The sequence below is a fragment of the Squalius cephalus genome, assembly GCF_949319135.1.
Source record: "Squalius cephalus genome assembly, chromosome: 12".
In the NCBI taxonomy this organism is placed as follows: domain Eukaryota; kingdom Metazoa; phylum Chordata; class Actinopteri; order Cypriniformes; family Leuciscidae; genus Squalius; species Squalius cephalus.
In genome coordinates, this window is record NC_137133.1 from 25,021,912 (window position 1) to 25,041,109 (window position 19,198).

Here is a 19,198-nt window from a genome sequence, read left to right on the forward strand (position 1 = left end):
ACAACCATACATGCAAAAGTTCACTTCAAGAATCTTATCGCTAGCACTCCTTGCACACGTGAGTTATTGCAGGCGCATATCTGTTATCATATCGGTCAATGCCGAGTTTTTGTAATATATACATCAATTCCGATGTTGTGCCGATAATATCGTGCATCTCTAAGTATATTCAACTGCTGTTTATTTTCAGTTACAATAATTACTCTCAAATCATATCTGAAATGTTTGTATGCAACTCAGTTGCATATAAGGCAGTTTTCATAAACACTGGTCTTTAGAGGTCAATCGATAGTGTATTTTACCAATAACTAGGTTGGAAAATAAAATTGCTACAATCGGCTGATTTATTGGCCAATACATCGGTGAATCTCTAAAAAATAATCCTGTTTCGACAAGTCGTGACGTATAGATTTTGCGTTTTTATAAGATTCGCCATAACATTTAATTTAAAATCCAGGGGTCCAGGGGTCCAGGGGCATGCACCTCCAGAATATTTTTTTTTTAAATAACCCCTTAAACCAGGGCTTCTGGCAAGTTTTGTGGATAGAAATGGACATTTTGAGACATACAAATATGACATACCATCAACAGATTCAAGGCATGATTATTGCAGCACGTACCTTGAACTGGTCACAAACAGAAACCTTCATTTTATAATTTTAGACAGGATTATTCTTGTTTTTCTTTTGTGTTAATTTTCAGTAGACATGTGCCGGTATTCGGTAATGCGATAAATCGCGGTAATGAATAAGCACGATATTGTTATCGCGGGCACTTAAATTCTGATCTATTATTTTTCACGGTATTTTTATGTTTATAGAACGCGCATTAGCTTATTTTCCATCAACCGCTTAAACAAACACTGCGTATATTCTGCGTGAAACACGTGCGCGCACTGATGTAAACAATCCTCACATGTAGAAGCACTGTGTGCATGCGGCGCAGTGCGCGCTCTAGTCTAATGTAAACAATACTCACATGGAGAAGAAGCATGGCGGAAGGAGGAACGCTGCCGACGATTCATCCCCTTCTAAAAGCAGGGCTGCCAACCAGGGTTTCCGTTGTCCGGTAATTGCCGGACATTGGCCGAAAAAAAAATGAAATGTCCGACAAAATTAAATCTCTCCGGTCAAATTGTCCGATTAAAATTGTCCTAACTAACTACACGAGACGCGACACGCGATAAAAGGTATCTTTTCCATGTTAATCAGAGTTTTTGTCCTAACCAGACGCAACGGCGACACGCGACATTTCTAATTTAGAAACGGTTTCTATTTTTCTGCGACGTTGCACTGGAACATCAAACACAAAGTGTGGCAATGATAATCTCTGGTTGGCTACTGTTTATGTGCTTTATTTAATGTTAAAAGCGTGAAATGTGACTTTGAATATCATTTAGTGCTCCAGCTTTGAAGCTCCCTGCTAAAAAATCCAGCTTAAACCAGCCTAAGATGGTCAGGCTGGTTTTGGCTGGTCTCCCAGCCTGGTCATAGCTGGTTTATCAGGCTGGTTTTAGAGGGGTTTTGAACACTTTTTTAGCTGGTCTTAGCTGGTCAGGCTGGTCTTAGCTGGTCAGGCTGGTCTTAGCTGGTCATTGTTGGGCTTAGCTGGTTTTAGCTGGTCAGGCTGGTCTTAGCTGGTCAGGCTGGTTTTAGCTGGTCAGGCTGGTCTTAGCTGGTCATTGTTGGGCTTAGCTGGTTTGAGCTGGTCAGCCTGGCTGGTCTTAGCTGGTTAGGCTGGTCTTAGCTGGTCATTGTTGGTCTTAGCTGGTCAGGCTGGCTGACTCTATGTCTTCTCTATTTTTCCTGCCACTGGGTGTTGTGACAAATAATGTAAACAATTCCAAGTATACTTAAAATAATCTTCAGGAACACAGGCAACCATTCAAACAAATTCCTTTTATTTGATATTGCAGCCCCTTAAAACAACCCATTGATATGCTAACAGTAATGTACAAAATTATTAATTGAAATGATTAAAATGCTAAAAACTATAATAGTAACTAAAGGAGAACAATAACAGAATTATAGAAATATAGAGATACATTTTACATTACATTTTTCTTTTCTTTTTTTATGACATCTTGTATTTTTTGGGATATGTAATACCCCACTTGCTTCTTCCGCTTCTCTCTCTCCTTTTTCGGGTTCTTTTTGTTTGAGCCAGTCACTGAAGCAGACTTGAAAGATAAATAATTTAGATTATTAATTTGTCACTTTTCAACTAGTAAAACTTAGAAAGGTAAATCAACTAATGTAAAACCCTTTTACTAAATTGGATATGGCTACATAAAGTATATGAATGAATGAATGAATTAACAGATTACCTCTCAAAACTTGCAGCTTGGAGGGTGTCAGGGGAGGCTTTGCAGAGTGTTTATTCGTGGGACACTCCTTTCCTGACACTTCTTCTGCTCTTTAAAGTCCCCGTGAAATCAAAATTGACTTTTACTTTGTTAGCGCATATTACAGGTCTTGTGGTGAACAATTAATCCGTGCAAGTAAATATAAATGTTTTTTTTTTTTTTACCATGGTAATCTTTAATCAAAATCTGAAAAGTTACTTCCGGTCTGGAATGGCGTCTTTTTCTGATGACGTAGGTTTGACGGCTTGGGTTGAAAACGCTTAACCACTCCCCTCAAACCGTTAGTCTGCTATGAGTGAGAGATGGAGAGGAGGAGCGCTAAGTAAAACCCTGCCCTCTGTTCAATTTTCCGTTTCACTTGGAAATACGTCATAACACTGGAGAAAAGTCGTTTGCAACTTCCGGTTCACGGGGACTTTAAAGTGTTTGTCCCCCACAGTGCCACAGCCATCTCTTTAACATAGAGAGAATCTTTTGTAGATAAATTAATCTTCTTCCATGCCTCTTCTCTGATCCAAACTTGGTTTCCTATGTGGATCTTCAAGACAAAACATAAATGAGCTTCAATTTTATGAAAAAAAAAAAAAAAAAACACTCTTCAAAATATCTTCTTTTATGTTCTACAGAAAAAAGAAACTTATACAGAATATATTCCAGTTGGTAGCTATAAATGTTGTGACGTTACTCCTACTTTGGCTACCAAATAAGAGCTGCATTTTTTTTTTTAAAGATCTCAATATTACAAATAAGAGGCTGTATTTTTTTCCTACAAAGATATCTAGTCATTTCAGTGAGATCTTAATTTGTGTGGAACCTTTCAGCATGTGTCAAGCAACTTTAGTCTGGGTAGATGCCATATTTAATTCCAAGTAAATCAAAAATGAGGCTGTGTGGGATATGCATACAGTCAGTTCAAAAGGTTGTACCATCTAAATGTGCTGGATCTTTTTACTTCATCACCACCCATGTTTTCTAAAGTAGATTTTTTTCAATATTTCATCAACATAACAGTACATTTAACCGATTGTAAGTCTGTCTTTTACAGACAGTGTTAGCTGTAGCTTTGATTTCAAATTAAAAGTCACAATATGTGATGATCATTAGTGTAACGATAACCAGCTGGAGTGCCCTCGAGAGCCACCAGAGGGCGCTCCACAATAGACTAGGATAACTTCCTCATAAACTACATTTCCCATAACTCACTGCCCGGACTCATCATCACTTTTCACTGATCACATTCACCTGTACCTCATTCACTGATTGCATTCACCTGTGTCTCATCATCCTGTTAGTCTCAGTCTATTTATACCATGTTCATTCATTCACTCACCGCGAAGTCTTGTTTAAGTGTTACACTGCATTTCTGAGCATTCTCCTGGTTTTCTTGTCTCTTGGTTTTGGATATCTTGCCCTGTTTCCTGGATTACTCTCTTGCCTCTGGTCCCTGGATTACTCTCTTGCCTCTGGTCCCTGCCTGTTTTGTTTGTTTGTTTCTTTGTTTTGACTGCCTGCCTGTGTATGACCCTTGCCTGTACATTGGATTACGCCTCTGGATTGCCCCATACAATAAAGCTGCGTTTGGATCTCAACCCTCGTCTCGGAGCAGTTCGTAACAATTAGCTTCAATGCAGAACATTAATAACTATGATTGGGACTGCCTGCCATATATACATACATTATAATGAGCAAACTATTGCATTAAAAACATTGTGAATTCTTTGGGTTTAGTTGCTGTGTTTCAGCGTGTTGTCCTTGGAAAATGTTGAGATTAACGTTAAGTAAGATTAATAAATCCTGTAGAAGATGAAACCTTATTGTAAAGTAAGGCGTAAATAGGGATTTAGGTCTAAACAAAGGATACAAGTCACTATTGGGAGTACTAACAGGAACATCTGAGTTATCAAGAGTACTATCAAGAGTCATGTCAGAGTTGATAACTGTCCTGGAACAACCATGATTGTGTCCTGACTTATGATAGAATGTCTTTAAATGTAAATTCCGATAAAAACGGAATAAATCCACTCTAGTGTTAAATAAACTGGAGGTATGAGTGGGTGCAAAAGACATACCCTTAGACAGTACACCAAGTTGCTCGTTGGAAAGAGGCATTTCAGAAAGGTTAATTACCGAGGATATTTCTTACTTATTCTTATTCAGACTACTTATTCAGTATTCAGTAAGTACTTATTCAATCTCTCCTATTATTACAGCTATAGTAAGTTCTTCATTATCTTCTGCTACTGTTCCTTCATCATTAAAAATGGCCTCTATCTCTCCAATTCTCAAAAAACCTGGTGCAGATCCTAATGATCTAAATAATTATAGGCCCATTTCTAACCTGCCTTTTATATCTAAAATCCTTGAAAGAATAGTAGCAACTCAACTAGAATCACATCTGCAAGATAACGACATTTATGAGCATTTTCAGTCAGGTTTTAGATCCAATCATAGTACAGAAACAGCTCTTGTTAAGGTTACAAATGATCTTCTCTTGGCTGCTGATTCTGGTTTCCTGTCTATTCTTATTCTTTTAGATATTAGTGCTGCCTTTGACACTATTAGTCATTCAGTATTACTCGAAAGATTGGCCTGCATTGGAGTAGCTAATAATGTTTTACTTTGGTTTTCGTCTTATCTATGTGACAGAAAACAGTTTGTACAGATTAAGACTGCTCAATCAGAGCCTGTCTCGGTCACTCACGGCGTTCCGCAGGGGTCAGTTTTGGGTCCGCTTTTATTTATTATTTATATTCTACCCCTCGGTTATATTTTTCGTTCCTATGTTATTTATTTTCATTTCTACGCCGACGACACACAAGTATACATATCCACAAGACCAAATGCTTCTCATCCCCCTTCTAACCTTACTAAATGTTTGCAGGATGTTAATATATGGATGACTAATAATTTTTTAAAGTTAAATACAGGTAAAACTGAAGCCCTTCTTGTTGGATCTAGGTCTGCTTTATCTAAAGCTCAATCTTTCCCCTTGCTCATTGATAATTGCCCAGTTAACTTCTCTAGCCAGGTGAAAAGTCTTGGCGTTATTTTTGATGTTTTGCTTTCTTTTAGTTCCCATATCAATAATATTTCACGTACTGCATCTTTTCACTTACGTAATATTACTAGACTTCGTTCTTCACTTTCTCAACACTGTACTGAAGTTCTCATTCATGCCTTGGTTACATCTAGGCTTGATTATTGTAATTCCCTTTTATGTGAGATTCCGAGGGATGCGTCCTTCTCTCCAATAATCAGAAAGTGACACCACATGCCATTTGAGCTTCATATCTTTCTCAAGAAGTTTACGAAGTTCATGTTTCTTTGTTGAACAGTCAGTGTGCAATACATTCTCCACATGCGTGAGTAAAGAGTCTGTAACAATAATATTCCTTCCTTCATCCGTAGAAAAAGAGTGTGTCTCCATGATAAATCACTCACCACACGCTAAATCCTATAGCAGAGCAAAGCCAAAGTTGATGACAGTTTCCCAAACTGTGCAAGGACTATGAACTGTGAGAGGTTCAACCAGGCGCTCAGGTAGAGTCAGAGGAGTTTTAGATAGGTGCTCTTGGGGTAGGGAAAAAAACTGTTCCAGGACAGTTATCAACTCTGACATGACTCTTGATAGTACTCCTGATAACTCAGATGTTCCTGTTAGTACTCCCAATAGTGACTTGTATCCTTTGTTTAGACCTAAATCCCTATTTACGCCTATGGTATCGAATCCATCTCTTGTTGCCTTTTGTAAAAAAGTTGATTATGATGTGCAAAAATTCTTTGATACCCGGTCCACACCTAATTGGGCCATTATGAATTCTGATCCTGTCCTCCAAGAGGTCTTTCCACAACCGCCTAGATTTTCTTACAGAAAGGCTCCAACTCTTCGAGATAAGTTGGTGCATAGTTATCTCCCCCTAGCCTGACTACGTCAGACTTCCTACTTCCGCTAATTTCTAGGGCTGTCAATCGATTAAAATTTTTAATCGCGATTAATCGCATGATTGTCATGAGTTAACTCGCGATTAATCGCATTTAATCGCACATTTTTTTATTTGTTCTAAATGTACCTTAAATGAATACTTTTCAAGTTTGTAATACTCTAATCAACGTGAGCATGGATAAATATAGATGATTTATGCAAATGTATGTTTATTATTGAAACCATAGTCAATATAGAGCATAAGGACGAGACATGTTTCAAAGGTCATAGATGTTTTTTGCAAAGAACTTGTTCATGTCTATTAGACACATGTAGAAAGAACAAAGAAATACCAGGTTACCATTACTTCTCTTTCTTTGCACTGAGCAATTTACTAACACAAACATGTTTAGATTTTTGCATGACAGGGCAGCTCTTCTGAAAATGCTAAATTTAAATTTATTATTTATTATTACATTGTAGTTTGTCTCTCTCTGTGCCCATTTTGATGAAGCTAAATTCTCAATAAAACTGTTTTCATTTGGTATATTTTACTGTTTCTGTTGTCAAACAACGGAATGAATTTGAAATGGTGACTGAAACGCGACCCATTAAGACATAACCAGCTCTCCCTTCCAAGATGTTAAGTTAATCTGCACAAAAATTCTGATAATCGAGCCGTCGTCTGATGAAATCAAATACACATAAGATAAATATAGACAATATCCGTGCTCTGATTTCGGCTATACTTGTAAAATTAGAGAAGCAACATAATATCTGTGCTTAACTGAATTAAAGCGCTGCTCCTCCGTGGGAGACGCAGAGAGAGAGAGAGAGAGAGAGAGAGAGAGAGAGAGAGAGAGCGAGCGAGCGAGCGAGCGAGCGAGAGAGAGGTGCGCGCGCGTGCTGAGAGAGCAGTACCGGCGGTACCGGTAACGTTAGATTCTCAGAAACTAAATAAGGTTTGGGCGCTTTGTTGACGGGAAAAAATCGCTAAAGGGGTCTGCAATGTCGCTAAGTTGGCAACACTGTGTATCTCCATTTCTCCAACTAGGGGTTGGGCCACGGGTCAAACAGAAAATATGCGCTGCGTTAATCGCGCGTTAAAAAAAATAGTGCCGTTAATATGATTTTGCGTTAACGCGTTATTAACGCGCTAACTTTGACAGCCCTACTAATTTCATTTCGCTCCTGTAGTCAGTCTGAGATAGCAGCGTATCTTTCAGTTTTCCACCGGCCTGAAAACAGCCGGGCCAATCAACGAACAGAGGGCGGGCTGAGAGCCGTGACGTAGACGCTGATTGTACCGTGGTGGATGCGTACTTGCGTAGATTTACTTCACATAATCTGCAAAAGTCGTTCACAACCATGTTCACTCCGGTATTTCGCTCAATGGTTTAGTTTTTGCATCATACATGTGTTTACAGTGGAAGTTAGATGCGGCTGAGCATGCGCATAACACACGCCATAACCAAACGTTATGTGATTGGCTTACGGGTAACCAATGATTTTAAACTTCAGACAAGCGCCCCCCCGCGAGAGAGAAAACACTTCTCTATTATGCTATTCCAGACTCTCTCTACGAAGCAAAGTGAAGTAGCAGAGTCTGGTATTACCAGGCTAATCTCCCCCCTGAGAAGAATGAAAGTTGGCTTAAGAGACCTATAGGGTTATATCGTTGTATGAACTGCCCTCACTGTAGTAATATCATCCCCTCAAAATCGTTTGTGGATTTCAAATCTAACAGAACATTCAAAATAAAAGATTTTATAAATTGTAACACTACATTTGTTATTTACCGGTTATCGTGCCCGTGTAAGAATGTGTTTTATGTAGGTCGCACTAAAAGACGTCTACGTGATCGGTTGGCGGAACATAAATATGCCATTCGTATTAGTAGCCCTGACTATCAGATGGCCCAACACTTCCTACATATGCACAATAAGAATGATTCTTTACTAAAAATAGAGGTCTTGGAACATGTCAGACCTTTGGATAGAGGTGGTGATAGGATTCGTAGACTCAACCAGCGCGAGTCATTTTGGATCCATCAACTGGATGCGCTTCGATATCCAGGTTTGAACGATGACATAGAATTTAAATGTTTTTTGTGACATGTTATCTATGTTTGTACATTGGTTTTGTCTTATATTTATTTCTTACTTATGTTCATACTTGATACTTATTTGTATGTATTTTTTATTTTTTTTTCCTCCAGATAACCCACGTTGAGGGATGTTATTTGGAGATATTTGGGCTTTATTTTATTTTTTCATTTATTTTTTTTTTTCATTATTTCTTTGTTGGTCACCTGTTGGTTTGCCTTTGTTGATTTTCTCTATCCTGTAGACCTGATTGCTTCATTGGATTAATTGACTAATTTGGACCTCATTAGGTTAATAGATTTTTTGGTTTATGGGTGTGACTTTACTTGCTTATATTTGCTGCCATTCTCTCTTTCTGTGTGACTGCCCTGATGAAGACCATTTTGTTGGTCGAAACATGTTGGTGCATATTTTTTTTAAAATGACTTAAGCCACATTCATTAAAGGCTTTTTAACCTGATCCTTCTCCTGTTATTTTGACTGAGTGCCTGGGACCTGCTTTTGTTTTCCTTTGGATTTTTTTCCCTACCCCAAGAGCACCTATCTAAAACTCCTCTGACTCTACCTGAGCGCCTGGTTGAACCTCTCACACCTTATTGTAAAGTGTTGCCATTTTTTTTATAAAGAAAGTTGGAAATATGAATGTAAAATTAATTTTAAAAGTTAAGAAATCTTACACTGGTTCAAACTAGGCCACTGTACTGTATATGTTTGATTTATGTTGAAGTGTTTGGGACATTGGCTTTAAATGATGAGCGTTTCGTTTTTGTATTCAGGCTTTCAAAGTATATCAAATTTTGGATTTAGATTCATCGGCTAATATATCAGATATCGGCTTTCGAATATAAAGAATGATCAGTTATCGAAATCGGACCAAATGTTCATATCGGTGTATCCCTAATTTGATTTCCAAAAACAAAAAAACAAAACAATACCTTCTGCACATCTGACTTCTGACTGGGACAGAGTTCATTTCAAGAGTGGAGGGTTCAACCTCACTGAGAATCTACAAAACATAACATTAGACATGAAACAGTGGTGTAAATATGTGAACACTAGATCTCACAGATGTCTCTGCTTCGTTTGCTCATTCTCTTCCAGCACAACTCTCACTTACCTTGTCTAGTCCCACAGTAAGAGCAGCACAATCACTGCCTGATGACAACTGGCTCTTATGGCTCATCTGAAAATATGAAATTAAGTATTACATGCAGAAACACTTCACCTAAGAGTTAAAAAAAAATAAATAAAATTGAATATATAAGGGATAATGTACAGTCAGTCAGTAATTAATACAACATAAACATGGAAAGGATAATCAGGATCCCAATACACAGCTACCTATCAATAAATATTTGCACATGAAATATTGATTTGAGATATATACAAGATTACAAAATAGTTAAAGTTTTCAAATCAATATTTAAATATTTGAATGTTACCACAAGGTAATGTTCATGCCTTTTATGCATCACATTACATGTGTTTTCATTACAGTGTGTCAGGTTGTGTGTAGGTTTACACCAGTTTTATGAGGACATCATAAGAACATGTTCCTGATGTTTAACTTGACAGAAGAATCTCAGTGTGTTGTGTAAGTTTAACAGAATCCTGGTCTATGAGGACACTAGTTTTATGAGGACATCATAAGAACATGATCCTGATGTTTGACTTTGACTGAGTGTGTTGTGTAAGTTTGACAGAATCCTGGTCTATGAGGACACTAGTTTTACTGGGACACTGGTAACTAGATATATTTGGACGGCCCTGAGTTCAAGTGTGTGTGTGTGTATGTATGAGAGTGATACGAGACATTGCGCCTGTGCTAGATGTACAGTAAGTGATCGTGACTCACTTCTTAGTTCTTACACACACAATCATAATTCAGTGACTGATAACAGTGGCAAAGAATCTGTTTCTGAGGAACACTGGTCGTTTCTTCAAGGAATAACTCAGTTATTACATTAACTTCTTGGATACCTTTAGAGTTGCTGTATCTTGTTCAGGTTTCATCTGATTCTTCTCAGTTATCATCTGAAAAAAAAAAGAAGAGCAAATAAAACTAGATGGTAAAGTTTGTAGACAAACTTTAAGTTGGCTTGAAAAAGCCTAGCCAGAAAGTTTGAAAAAGTTTTAAACTGTTCTAGCATGGTTTAACATGATTTACCATGTTTCTAGTAAAGAAATATTAGGAAGAAAGAAATGGAGATTAGTAAGAAAGAAAGAAAGAAAGATTGGTTAGAAAGAAAGTTTAGTTAGAAAGAAAGAAAGAAATATTAGTTTGAAAAAAGAAAGAAATATTAGTTTGAAAAAAGAAAGAAATATTAGTTTGAAAAAAGAAAGAAATTTTTGTTTGAAAAAAGAAATTTTATTTAGAATAGTTAGAAAGAAAGAAAGAAAGAAAGAAAGATTAATTAGAAAGAAAAAAGAAAGATAGATAGATAGATAGATAGATAGATTGGTTATAAAGAAAGAAAGTTTAGTTATAAAGAAAGAAAGAAAGATTAGATTGAAAAAAGAAAGAAAGAAAGATTAGTTAGTTAGAAAGAAAGATTAGTTTGAAAAAAAAGAATGAAAGAAAGATTAGTTAGAAAGAAAGATTAGGTAGTTAGAAAGAAAGATTAGTTTGAAAAAAGAATGAAAGAAAGATTAGTTAGAACGAAAGATTAGTTTGAAAAAAGAAAGATTAGTTGGAAAGAAAAAAACAGTTTGTAAAAAAGAAAGAGATTAGTTAGAAAGAAAGAAATATTAGTTAAAAAAGAAAGAATAGTTAGAAAGAAAGATAGATAGATAGATAGATTGGTTAGAAAGAAAGAAAGATTAGTTAAAAAGAAGAAAGAAAGAAAGATTAGTTTGAAAAAGAATGAAAGAAAGATTAGTTTGAAAAAAGAATGAAAGAAAGATTAGTTAGTTAGAAAGAAAGAAAGATTAGTTTGAAAAAAAGATTAGTTAGAAAGAAAGATTAGTTTGAAAAAAAGATTAGGTAGAAAGAAAGATTAGTTTGGAAAAAAGAAAGAAAGAAAGAAAGAAAGAAAGATTAGTTTGTAAAAAATAAAGAATAGTTAGAAAGAAAGAAAGATGGATTGGTTAGAAAGAAAGAAAGATTGGTTAGAAAGAAAGATAAATTGGTTAGAAAGAAACAAATATTAGAAAGAAAGAAAGATTAGTTAAAAAAGAAAGAAAGAAAGAAAGAAAGAAAGATTGGTTAGAAAGAAAGAAAGCTTGGTTAGAAAGAAAGATTAGTTAGAAAGAAAGATTAGTTTGAAACAGAATGAAAAAGATTAGTTTGAAGAAGATAGTTAGAAAGAAAGATTAGTTTGAAAAAAGAATGAAAGAAAGATTAGTTAGAAAGAAAGAAAGAAAGGTTAGTTATAAAGAAAAAAGAAAGATTAGTTAGTAAAAAAGAAAGATTAGTTAGAAAGAAAGAAAGAAAGAAAGATAGAAATATCAGTTAAAAAAGAAAGAATGGTTAGAAAGAAAGAAAAGTTAGAAAAAAGAAATAAAGATTAGTTAGTTAGAAAGAAAGATTAGTTTGAAAAAAGAAAGAAAGAGAAAGATTAGTTAGAAAGAAAGAAAAATTAGTTTGAAAAAAGAATGAAAGAAAGATTAGTTAGAAAGAAAGAAAGATTTGTAAGAAAGAAAGAATGAAAGAAAGATTAGTTTGAAAGAAAGATTAATTAGTTAGAAAGAAAGAAAGATTGGTTTGAAAAAGAAAGATTAGTTATAAAGAAACAAAGATTTGTTTGAAAAAAGAAAGAGATCGAAAGATTAGTTAGAAAGAAAGAAAAGTTAAAAAGAAAGTAAAGTAAAAAGAATAGTTAGAAAGAAAGAAAATTAAAAAAGAAAGAAAGAAAATTAAAAAAGAAACAAAGAAAGAGAAGTTAAAAAGAAACAAAGAAAAGTAAAAAAGAAAGAATAGTTAGAAAGGAAGAAAAGTAAAACAAAGAATATTTAGAAAGAAAGAAAGAAAGAAAGAGAAAGAAAGATAGATGGATTTATAGATTAGTTTGAAAGAAAGAGATTAGAAATACATAAAGATTAGTTTTAAAAAAGAAAGAAATAAAGAAAGATTAGTTAGAAATAAAGAAAGATTAGTTTGAAAAAAGAAAGAAAGAAAGAAAAGTAAAAAAGATAGAATAGTTAGAAAGAAAGAAAGAAAGAAAGATGGATTAGTTAGAAAGAAAGAGAAAGATTAGTTAGAAAGAAAGAAAGATATATTAGTTTGAAGGAAAGAAAGATATATTAGTTAGAAGAAAAGAAAGATAGATTTGTTAGAAGGAAAGAAAGATAGATTAGAAGGAAAGAAAGATAGATTAGTTAGAAAGAAAGAAAGAAAGAAAGAAAGATAGATTAGTAAGAAAGAAAGATAGATTAGTTAGAAAGAATAAAAAGAAAGATGTATTAGTTAAAGAAAGATAGATAGATTAGTTAGAAAGAAAGATAGATTAGTTAGAAAGAGATAGATTAGTTAGAAGAAAAGAAAGATATATTAGATAGAAGGAAAGAAAGATAGATTAGTTAGAAAGAAAAAATATATAGATTAGTTAGAAAGAAAGAAAGATCCGTTTGAAAAAGAAAAAGATTAGTTCGAAAGAAAGAAAGATTGATTAGTCAGAAAGAAAGAAAGATCAGTTTGAAAGAAAGAAAGATTAGTTAGAAAGAAAGAAAGGTTAAAAAAAAAAAAAAAAAAAAAAAGAATAGTTAGAAATGAAGAAAAAAAGAAAGAATAGAGAGAAAAACAAAAGAAAGAAAGATGGATAAGTTAGAAAGAAAGAAAGATGGATTAGTTAGAAAGAAATAAAGATGTATTAGTTAGAAAGAAATAAAGATGTATTAGTTTGAAAGAAAGAAAGAAAGAAAGAAAGAAAGATGATTAGATAGATAGATAAAGTTTGAAGATAGATAGATAGATAGATAAAAATAGTTTGAAGATAGTAGTTTAATGAGTCTAGTAGTAGTTGAGCCTCTAGGGCTTCAGTTTAGATTTGAGTTTTTGGGTTGTGCACTAATGGGCCACCGTAGTCTTGGCTCAATTTGAACAGTCTGCAATGTAAGTCTATGGGATTTTTATGGTATTTAATATTAATTTTTAAGAAAACTGAAACTCAAATCTGTCTGAAAAGATATAGCACACCAAGTCAGAACAGTATGAAGGTATGACCCGAGTTTGGTGGTCGTAGCTTTAACGGTCTAGGAGGAGATGCAGTCTAAAATTTGGCTCAGAAGAAGAAGAATAATAACTAGAATGTACATTTCCTAAAGAAAATGTGAAGTGGTGCTTGCAGTGGCAAAATTCGGCACGGTTGCTAGGGTTTTGTACATGATTGCATACGAGCCAACAACCATGTCTGTACGATGTTGTGGAGCTGAAATATGGCTTCTATATGTTGCAATATGGTTTTTAGGTGGCTCTAAACGGTTGCTAGGGTGTGAATACACAGTTACCATGGTGATATTTACAGACTGTTTTCCAATCGAAACTAATGAGCCAACCCCCATCTCTATACAATATTCTGATGCAGAGATGTAGGTCTTTTAAAATGGTTGCTAGGGTACTCTGTTTGGTTGCTATGTAGTTGCTAGGCAGCTGCCAATGATGAAACTCCAAAGGCTTCTTGTCACTATGAATGATATAAACCAACTCCCATGCCTCTGTGACATACAGAATGGAAGATATCCCTATTTGGATATTGGTTGCTAGGGTACTGTATTTGGTTGTTAGGGAGTGGCTTGGCAGCTGCCAATCATGAAACGCCAAAGGCTGCTTGTCAGTATGAATGATATAAACCAACTCCCAGCTCTATACGATGTTCTGATACAGAGATATTCTTTTTGCTAAACGGTTGCTAGGGTACTCTGTTTGGTTGCTATGGAGTGGCTTGGCAGCTGCCAATAATGAAACTCCAAAGGCTGCTTGTCAGTATGAATGAAACAAACCAACTCCCATGCCTCTGTGACATTCAGAATGGAAGATATCCCTCTTTGGATTTTGGTTGCTAGGGTACTCTGTTTGGTTGCTATGGAGTTGCTTGGCAGCTGCTAATGATGAAACTGTAAAGGCTTATTGTCAGTATGAATGATATAAACCAACTCCCATCTCTATACGATGTTCTGATGCAGAGATATAGGTCTTGCTAAACAGTTGCTAGGGTACTCTGTTAGGTTGCTAGGGAGTGGCTTGGCAGCTGCCAATGATGAAACTGCAAAGGCTTTGTGTCACTATGAATGATATAAACCAACTCCCATGCCTCTGTGACATTCAGAATGGCAGATATCTCTCTTTGGATTTAGGTTGCTAGGGTACTCTGTTTGGTTGCTATGGAGTGGCTTGGCAGCTGCCAATGACGAAACTGCAAAGGCTTCTTGTCACTATGAATGATATAAACCAACTCCCATTTCTCTGTGACATTCAGAATGGAAGATATCCCTCTTTGAATTTTGGTTGCTAGGGTACTCTGTTTGGTTGATAGGGAGTGGCTTGGCAGCTGCCAATGATGAAACTCCAAAGGCTGCTTGTCAGTATGAATGATACAAACCAACTCCCATGCCGTGACATTCAGAATGGAAGATATCCCTCTTTGGATTTTTGTTGATAGGGTGCTCGACAATGGTTGCTAGGGAGGGGCTTGGAAGTGTTGAGGTGATTCATGATTGGCTGTTTGCTGCCCCGAGTCAAATGAGACCACCCCCATGTTTCTATGACAATTCAGTCTGGAGATATCTCTTTGAACTCTTTCAATGGAAGTCTATGGAACTTGTTGCTAAGGGGCTCTAAATGGTTGCCAGGGCGTGGCTTGATAGCTTCACAATGATCCTGAGAGACTGATTGGTCGTCTGAGTAAAATGAGCCCTCCCCCTTGTCTCTATGACACTGTGATCCAGAGCTACGTTCAATACAAAGTCCCTATGCAATTTACCATAGTAGGAAAAGCATGTGTGTTTCACGGGATGTTCCTTCCCCATAGTAAATCAATGGGGCAACTTTGGGCATCTCCTGCCCCCCAGGGGTGCAACTTTTACCCCATTGTGAGGTATGTTCTTACAGAGCCTGTCAGCCTCTTCAAATGTGGCAAATCACACTATTCTCCGAAATCCTCGCTCAGAGCTACGAGTGGTCAAAGTTCGTCGCAATGTTAAGTCAATGGGACTTTTTTGGCCGCTTTTTCGCCCCTGGGGCGAACACCGCACCCCCGATCGCTTATAAAAGTCATAGCACACCTCTCCTCAATGAGCCGGTCGATTTGACACCACACTCAGGGATCTGTGACAAACGGTGCGGGGCGAGTTACGCGCCAAACTTTTGTGTGGAATAATAAGAAGAATAACTAGAATGTACATTTCCTGAAGAAAATGTGAAGTGGTGCTTGCAGTGGCAAAATTCGCCACTGGGCAGATGCTAACACAATTACCATGTTGTGATACCATGATATACCACATTTTAACATTATTTACCACGATTTACCATGATTCTAAGATGATTTACTACGATTTACCACATTCCAGCATGATTTACTATGATTAACATGTTGTTAGAATGATGCTAGCATGATTAGCATGTTGTTAACATGATTAGCATCTTGGTCGCATGATGATAGCATGATTAGCATTTTGCTAGCATGCTTTTAACAAGAAGCTAGCATGATTAGCGTTTTGCTAGCATCTTTTTAGCTTGATGCTAACATGATTAGCATGATGCTAGCATTATTAACATGTTGCTAGCATGATGCTAGCTTGATTAGCATGATGCTAGCTTGATTAGCATGTTGGTAGCATGATGCTAGCATGATTAGCATGTTGCTAGCATGCTTTTAACAAGATGCTAGCATGATTAGCATTTTGCTAGCATGTTTTTAGCTAGATGCTAACATGATTAGCATGTTTCTAGCATGATGCTAGCTTGATTAGCATGTTGTTAGCATGATGCTAGCTTGATTAGCATGTTGGTAGCATGATGCTAGCATTATTAGCATGTTGCCTGTGACAAATGGTGCGGGGCGCATTACGCGCCAAACTTTGTCCAGAATAATAATAATAACTAGAATGTACATTTCCTTAAGAAAATGTGAAGTGGTGCTTGCAGTGGCAAAATTCGCACTTGGGCAGATGCTAACACAATTAATATGTCGTGATACCATGATATACTACGTTTTAACATTATTCACCACGATTTACCATGTTTCTAAGATGATTTACTATGATTTAACACATTCCAGCATGATTTATTATGATTAACATGTTGTTAGAATGATGCTAGCATGATTAGCATGTTGTTAACATGATTAGCATGTTGGTAGCATGATGCTAGCATGATGCTAGCATGATTAGCATGTTGTTAGCATGCTTTTAACAAGATGTTAGAATGATTAGCATGTTGCTAGCATGTTTTTAGCTAGATGCTAACATGATTAGCATGTGTCTAGCATTATGCTAGCTTGATTAGCATGTTGGTAGCATGATGCTAACATGATTAGCATGTTGCTAGCATTTTCCGGGTGGTTGCTAGGCAGTTGCTAGGGTATTCTTGGTGGTTGCTAGGCAGTTGCTAGGGCGTTGCTAGGTGGTTGCTAGGGTGTTCTGGGTGGTTGCTAGGGTGTTCTGGGTGGTTGCTATGGTGTTGCTAGGCAGTTGCTATGGTATTCTGGGTGGATGCTAAGGTGTTGCTAGGCAGTTGCTAGGGTGTTCTGGGTGGTTGCTAGGCAGTTGCTAGTTGTTCTGGGTGGTTGCTAGGCAGTTGCTAGGGTATTCTTGGTGGTTGCTAGGGTGTTGCTAGGTGGTTGCTAGGGTGTTCTGGTTGGTTGCGATGGGCTTGCTAGGCAGTTGCTATGGTATTCTGGGTGGATGCTAGGGCGTTGCTATGCAGTTGCTAGGGTGTTCTGGGTGGTTGCTAGGCAGTTGCTAGGTGTTCTGGGTGGTTACTAGGCAGTTGCTAAGTGTTCTGGGTGGTTGCTAGGCAGTTGCTAGGGTGTTCTGGGTGGTTGCTAGAGTTTTTTGGTGGTTACTAGAGCATTTCTAGACATTGCTAGGGTGTTCAGGGTGGTTGCTAAGGTATTTTTGGTAGTTGCTATGGTGTTACTAGGTGGTTGGTAGTTGTCAAATATGGTTACTATGGAGTTTTTATAGAGTTCTTAAAATCTTTAATTACGAGTGCCTTCAGTACGGCACTCGGCCTGCGGCCTCGTGCCTATGGCCGAATAGGCACAAGCATGGAGCGATATCGCAAGGCCACGAGAGTAAAATTGCTTTAAAAAAAATAAATAAATAAATAAATGTTTTTTTTTGGTTTAGGGTGCCTTCAGTATGGCACGAGGCCGCAGGGCCGAATATGCACAAGCATGGAGCAATATCACAAGGCTACGAGTGTGATATTGCTTTAAAAAATGTAACAAATTTTTTTTTTTATTATTTATTGGTTTAGGGTGGTTGCTAGGGAGCTCTTAGTGGTTGCTAGGGTGCTGAAACTGGTTGCTAGGGTGTGGCTATGAAGATTTTAGGCCATTACTTATTGGTTGCTTTATAATATAAATTCTCTGAGGGAGAGAGAGAGGGAGAGACGCAGGGGTGTCAGGCCCTTTGGAGTCTGTGTGTGTGAAAACGTCGGTTTGGATTTGAATTTTTTGGAATGCCCAATGTTAAGTCAATGGGACTTTTTTGGCCGCTTTTTCGTCCGCTGTGCGAACATCGTACACCCGATCGCTTAGAAAAGATATAGCACACCTCTCCTAAATGAGCCGGTCGATTTGACACCTCACTCAGGGGTCTGAGACAAACGGTGTGGGGCAAGTTACGCGCCAAACTTTTGTCCAGAATAAGTATGAGCAATAACAATAGTGTTGCTTTGAAAAGCACCACTAATAAGAAGAATAATAAGTATGCAAGAGAACACTAATGATGCCTTGCTTTCAGCAAGCACCATTAATAACTAGAATGTACATTTCCTGAAGAAAATGTGAAGTGGTGCTTGCAGTGGCAAAACTCGCCACTCGGTTGCTAGGGTGTTGTACATGATTGCATACGAGCCAACAACCATGTCTGTACGATTTTGTGGAGCTGAAATATGGCTTCTATGTGTTGCAATATGGTTGCTAGGTGGCTCTAAATGGTTGCTAGGGTGTGAATACACAGTTACCAGGTTGATATTTACAGACTGTTTTCCAACTGAAACTAATGAGCCAACTCCCATCTCTATACGATGTTCTGATGCAGAGATATACGTTTTGCTAAACAGTTGCTAGGGTACTCTATTTGGTTGCTAGCGAGTGGCCTGTCAGCTGCCAATCATGAAACTCCAAAGGCTTCTTGTCACTATGAATGATATAAACCAACTCCCATGCCTCTGCGACATTCAGAATGGAAGATATGCCTCTTTGGATTTTGGTTGCTAGCGTACTCTGTTTGGTTGCTATGTAGTTACTTGGCAGCTGCCAATGATGCAATTCCAAAGGCTTCTTGTCACTATGAATGATATAAACCAACTCCCATGCCTCTGTGACATTCAGAATGGAAGATATCCCTCTTTGGATTTTGGTTGCTAGGGTACTCTGTTTGGTTGCTATGGAGTTGCTTGGTAGCTGCCAATGATGAAACTGCAAAGGCTTCTTGTTATTATGAATGATATAAACCGACTCCCATGCTTCTATGACATTCAGAGTGGAAGATATCCCTCTTTGGATGTTGGTTGCTAGGGTACTCTGTTTGGTTGCTAGGGAGTGGCTTGGCAGCTTCCAATCATGAAACTCCAAAGGCTGCTTGTCAGTATGAATGATATAAACCAACTCCCATGCCTCTGTGACATTCAGAATGGAAGAA

At 37.1% G+C, this 19,198-nt stretch overlaps 1 protein-coding gene and 1 long non-coding RNA gene across 3 annotated transcripts in view; one reads left to right on the forward strand and one right to left on the reverse strand.

Moving 5' to 3' along the window:
* The window catches only part of tube1 (tubulin, epsilon 1), a 204,035-nt gene that overhangs the window by 19,025 nt on the left and 165,812 nt on the right, over nt 1-19,198 (forward strand). The gene's annotated exons all lie outside the window — the stretch shown is intronic.
* LOC307168132 lies at nt 9,361-10,422 on the reverse strand. The gene is made up of 3 exons (XR_013822900.1): nt 10,373-10,422; nt 9,510-9,575; nt 9,361-9,398 (listed from the first exon to the last, which is right to left on the reverse strand). It is a non-coding gene; the product is annotated as an uncharacterized lncRNA (long non-coding RNA).